The sequence below is a fragment of the Petaurus breviceps genome, unplaced genomic scaffold (assembly GCF_028583685.1).
Source record: "Petaurus breviceps papuanus isolate PSGF00001 unplaced genomic scaffold, PetGlider_PUasm1.0 77, whole genome shotgun sequence".
NCBI lineage: Eukaryota > Metazoa > Chordata > Mammalia > Diprotodontia > Petauridae > Petaurus > Petaurus breviceps.
Window position 1 is genome coordinate 21,326,786 of NW_027186492.1, and position 6,306 is coordinate 21,333,091.

Below are 6,306 nucleotides of genomic sequence, written 5' to 3' on the forward strand. Positions count from 1 at the left end.
CATTTAATCATTTTGCATCAATTAGTTTTTACAAAAGTATATTTATTGCAAAGATACAGTGAAAAGGTCCAAATGCCACCCCTTCCAACACCTTGGGCTCTCCCTAAAACACCTCTCTGGACAACAGGCTGGAAAGTTAGCTGACTTCCTACGTAGCATTAATCCCACCAAGTTCATGTCCAGATTCAGCATGACTGCTGTCTGAGCTAACACTGGGCTGGATTCCTGAAGGTCATTCCAAAAGGTCACTCCTTGTTCCTCAGAGTATCAATGCTTCACTAGCAGTAAAATCCAACCTGTGTCTCATTCTCCCAACCTGAAACTCTAAATGAAGCTATAATAATAATAATAATATTAATAATAAGGCAAAAAAGGTAGCTAAAGCTTCCAGTCATTTTTAAAAGACTCAGCAGTTAATCAAAGAGTTTCTCTTGAACATGGGGTTGGCCAAACAGAACCAATTATAGAAAGCTTATGCATGCTCTGTGGCCACTCCAAGGCATTTCCCTTACATGTCACCTTAATCCAGCCTCTCTTTGACCCTTGAAGATATTAAGATATTACTTCAAACACACCCCTACCATGCATTTATTCAGGCTGTTTCTAAGGCTGAAATGATTTCTCACTCTCCATTTTCACCTGCTGAAGTTTTCTATCCTTTCAAAACCCAAATCATAGGATCATAGAATCATAGATTTACATCTGGAAAAGACCTTAAATGTCATCTTATTGTATTCCTTCACTTAACAAGGGAAGAAACTGAGGCACATAAAAGTTAAGGGACTTTCTCAAGGTCACACATAAAATAAATGGCAGGGCTGGTGTCTCCATCCAGGTTTCCACCACTCTACCCTGCCTCAATTCAATTGTCACTATCTCCATGAAACCTTCTTCTATCTATCACCCTTTACTTTCAACAAAATTCTCCTTAACGTAGTATGTAAAATAAGACACATTTTTTTTAATATGATCAACATGGGAAACTGTTTTGCTTGACTATGCATATTTGTTACAAGAGTTTTGGTTCCCTGCCTCCCCATTCCTCACCACCCTCAGTCATGGAGAAGAATACAGAAGAAAGAAAGAAAATAAATGCTTTAAATTGCAATTTAAATTGGAAATTGAAAATAAATGTTTTCATTTAAAAAAATAAAGCTGACTTTAGACGTCATATGGCATGTATTCCTGGGTTTCTCCCTTCACAGGATATTTCCTCTTTATCACCTCTACCCTTTAATCTTTGCTTGCTGACTCCACAGATGAATAATAGTTATTAGGTGTTAACTAATGGAATTCTTAAAGGTCTGGGTAACATTTGGTTAAATTATAGAATCATAAAATTCTTACCCTTAGAGTGACCTTAAAGTCATTGTATCCAACTCATTCATTTTACAAATGGGAAAACTGAGACCCAATGAGATTAAGTACTCAGGCACAAACACTTTAATCCTTTGTTGTGCAGACAAAAATGAAAATCCAAGGCAATACCAGTAAAAAAAAAATCCATGTGAAAAATATTATGGAGAATGATAATAATATATTGCGAGACTTATTGTCTTATAAGACAGAGAAAAGAAGCCTGAGTATGAGATTTACGTATTCCAGATCATCCCAAGAGTGCTTAGAGATGAAACTGGAAAGAGGACCACAAATAAAAGTGCAATGGAACAGATTTCCTAGGGTCTGTATAGCTACCTCTTCAGTTTTAAGTTTCACCTGCTACACAAATCCTTCCCCAATTATTTAAGCCCAAACTAATTTCTCCTTTTATGAATTATTTTTACATTCAAACTCTTAGTTCACAGAACACTAGACTTGGAAAAGACATTTTCAAATAATCACCTTGGTCCTTCATATTACCACTGAATGAATGGAGGCCCACAGAAGGGAAGTGATATGACCTTCATGAACTCAAGTGATATGAACTTCATGAACTTTCATAGACAACTTGGTCTAGAAATTGGTCTAGTTGGGCAGGAAAGGTGAGAGTGAAGTAAAGTCTACTGCCGGTCTCACCAGCGCAGGCTGGGAGCCAGCAAACCAGGTGCAGGCCTTGGGAGAGATTGAATCATGCCTGGCAGGGATTGCTTCCACAGCTCTCAGTCCACAGATGGTAAGAAGGTCTAATAACTAATTAGAAAGAGATTATAGGGGTCTCTCTACTGGCACTGGGGGCAAGACTGTGTTGCTTTGCCCATACTCAGATCCAAGTCATATTCCTGGGGGGCAGTCCCAGGGTGAGGAGGGGCACTAGCATATGAGACTTGTGGGCTACAGTGGAACAGGGACCCTCATCACAGTTCCAGGGCAGAAAAGAGTTCTTGTGGTCACTCACAGGCCAGAGCACTTGCCAAAAGAGTAGTACACACACCTCTCCTTAGATCATACCACCTTGAAAAGACTGAAGGCTTACAGGTCCCTAGAAGTATCTCTGAAAATAGCTGCACAAAACCCCTGAAGTTTGGAGTGCTGCATCCTCCACCCTAGAAGCAGAGAACCACTTTAGCAAAGAAATAAAAGTTAAGAAATAGGCAGGAAAAATGAACAAACAGAAAAAAGTCTGATTATACAAAGTTACTATAGTGACAAGAAAGATCAAAACACACACCCAAAAGAAGACAGCAAAGTCAAAACTCCTACATCCAAAGCCTCCAAGAAAAATATAAATTGATCTCAGGCCATGGAAGATCTCAAAAAGGATTTTAAAATCAAGTAAGAGAAAAGGGGGCAGTGCCAAGATAATGGAGAGAAGCCAGGAAGTTGCCTGAGCTCTTCCCACTTTCCCTTGGAAACAACATTAAATCAAGGCTATAAAAGGATTCTGGAATGACAGAAGCTACAAAAAGATGGAGTGAAATGATTTTCCAGCTTAAGATAACTTAGGAATTCAAGAAAGGCATATCTCACTTGTGGAAAAGTGACAGCCCAGCAAGACAGTGTCCAGGCAAGCCAGAGGGAGGCTCTTAGGCACAGCACAAATTGTGAAAAAGCCTCCTTTCTCCTGGCTCAGTGACACAGGGGCCACTGTTCCAAGCTTCTTGTGCTGGGGGTCAAGAGCCTGGTCATTGGTTCTGTTTTCTGGAGTCTTGGGTGCTGGTATTTTGCTCACTGTACTGGGGTAGTCCAGTCTAGTCATGCTTGTTGTTGCCTGGTTTCTGGAAGTGCCCTCTATGTCTCAGGAGTAGAGCTCAACTTTAAAAGTAATAAAATGGAATAAAAAAAGGTCAAGAAACAAACAAACAAACAAAAACTTGACCATAGAAAGTTACTACGGTGACAGGGAAGATAAAAACACAAACTCAAAAGAGGACAACATTGTTGGAATGCCTACATGTGAAACCTCAAAAGGGAATATGAATTGGTCTCAAGTTCAAAAACCCTTCTTGGAAGAACTCAGAAAGGATGAGCAGAAACTGGCATCAAGATTTTTTTTTTAAGGAAACATGAAATCCTTTAGGACTTCTTGTTTAAGTTTATGTATATGCTTTCTCCCATACAAGAGCTGAATGGATTTAAGACTAAGGATGTATACTTTGCCAATTATGACTGCTGTGACATCAAGAAACAATAAAAAAAACCCAAAAGAATGAAAAAATAGAAGACAATGTAAAATATATTATTTTGAAAAACAACTGATCATGAAAATAGATTCAGGAGAGATAATTTTTAAAATTATTGGACCTGAAAGCCATAATCAAAAAAAGATCCTAGACATCATCTTTCAAGAAATTGTCCTCATATTCTAGAACCATAGGGTAAAATAGAAACTGAAAAAATCCACCAATCACCTCCTGAAAGGAAACTGACTTCATATTGTAGAAACATAGGGTAAAATAGAAATTGAAAAAATCCACCAATCATCTCCTGAAAGAGATCCCAAAGTGAAATTCACTGCCAGGAACATATAGCCAAATTCCAGAGATACTAGATCAAGGAGGAAATATTGCAAGCAGCCAGAAAGAAACAATTCACATATTATGGAGTCACAATAAGGATAACACAAGATTTAGCAGTTTCTATATTAAACTGATTGGAAGGCCTGGGATATGATATTCCAGAGGGCAAAGAAGCTAGGATTACAACTAAGAATCACCTACCCAGCAAAACAGTATAATCCTTCAGGGTAAAAAAAAAATGGATATTCAATGAAATTGAGGACTTTCAAGCATTCCTAATTAGAAGACCAGAGATGAATAGAGAATTTGACTTTCAAATACAAGATTCAAGAGAAGCATTAAAAAGGTGAACAGAAAAGGGAAATCATAAGGCACTTAATAAGGTTAAACTATTCACATTCCTACATGGGAAAATGATATTTTCAACTCATAAGAACTTTCTCATTATTAGGGCAGTTAGAAGGAGTATATATTGACAGGTGACACCAATGTAATTTGAATATGATGGGATGATATTGTGAAAAAATAAAATTAAGGGGTGAGAAAGAGAAATGCACTGGGAGGAAAGGAAAGGGAGAGGTAGAATGGGGTAAATTATCTGACATAAAAGAGGCATGAATGAGCTTTTACAGTGATGGGTGGAGAAACAAGGGAACTACCAGTAAATGCTTGAACCTTATACTCTTTGGAATTGGCTCAAAGAGAAAATAACATATACACACAATAGGGTATAGAAATCTCTCTTATCCTACAGGAAAGTAGGAAAGGAAGGGGATAAGAGAATGGAGAGAGGGTGCTCATAGAAGGGAGGGCAGATTTGAAGAGGTGGTAGTCAGAAGCTAAACACTTTTGAGGCAGCACAGGGTGAAAGGAGCTAGAGAACAGAATAAATGGGGAAATAGGATGAAGTGAAATACAGTTATCATTCATAACTGTGAAAGAAATTTTTCTGATAAAGTCCTCATCTCTCAAATATAAAGACAAATGAGTTAAATTTATGGGAGTAAGAGTCATTCCCCAAATAATAAAATATGAGCTGTTTTCAGATGAAATTGTCTATAGCTATATGAGAAAAGCCTCTAAATCTCTATTAATTGGAGAAAAATAGGTTAAAATAATCTGATGTACTACCTCATATCTATATATTGGTTACTAGGAAGGTAAAGGAAAATGACAAATGTTGCAGGGGATGGGCAAAAATTGAGACACTAATACACTGGTGGTGGAATTGTGAACAGATTCAAACATTATGGAGAGCAATTGAAAGCTATGCCCAAAGGTGTATAAAATCATGTATACTCTTTGACCTAGCAATACCATTACTAGGTCTCTATCCAAAAATAAAAATTCATATGTACAAAAATCTCTTCTGCGATCATGGCAAAAATCAAGGCCAGGGATCTTCTTGGAAAGAAGAAGGAGGAACTACTCAAACAGATGATTTAAAGGTGGAACTTTCCCAATCAAGAGTAGCCAAGGTCAGTGGAGGAGCTACATCCAAGTTATCTAAGATCCGAGTAGTTCGAAAATCTATTGCCCAAGTTCTCATTGTCATCAACCAGACACAGAAAGAGAAACTCAGGAAATTCTATAAGGGCAAGAAATACAAGCCCCTGGACCTTTGGCCCAAGAAGACCCATGCCATGCACCGCAGGCTTAATAAGCACGAGGAAAGCCTGAAGACCAAAAAACAGCAGAGGAAGGAACACCTGTACCCCCTTTGGAAATTTGCTGTTAAGGCATAATTTGCTGAGGTGGTTGATAAAAAGACAAATTGTTATAAAAAAAAAATTCCGTACATAAAATATATTTCCTTTTGCTACATTTAACCAAATGGCATTGTTTAAGACATCGATCTCCTATTGAATAGAATTGAATGTGCTTGCAAATTCATCCCAGTAACACTGAAATTATGGGAAATTGAGAGAGAAAAATAGACATTTAAAGATTGGTAGAAGTTGTTAACGGGAATATGAATGTTCATTTTTATTGGATTTGATTGTAAAGGACTCAAGGATGAAGGTCTAGAACAAACTTGGTAACTCCAGTTCCTTGAATCAAGATGGCTTTTTACTAGGACAGAGTCTGCTTGGACATTTTTTCTTACAGGCCATTCTCCACATTGCTTCTTTTTTGCTCTTTGATTTCTAAACCAGTTCTTAATCTGAATTGAAGTCAAGCCTACTTCAACAGACAAGACCTTGACTTGGTCATGGTAGATACACTGATTTCTATTAAAATACTCTCTAAGGATTTTCAGTTGGTCTTCTGAGAACTCATTTTTTTCTTTTCTAGTTCTTTTCTAGTGGCAAAGACCTGAAAATTGAAGGGATGCCCATTAATTGGGTAATGACTGAACAAGTTGTGGTATATGCTTGTGATGGAATACTGTTGGCTATAACAAATGGTG

At 37.6% G+C, this 6,306-nt stretch overlaps 1 pseudogene; it reads left to right on the forward strand.

The window, feature by feature from the left end:
• The first annotated feature begins 5,273 nt into the window (after positions 1 to 5,273).
• On the forward strand, positions 5,274 to 5,641 carry LOC138175359 (large ribosomal subunit protein uL29-like; annotated as a pseudogene).
• Positions 5,642 to 6,306: the final 665 nt, after the last annotated feature.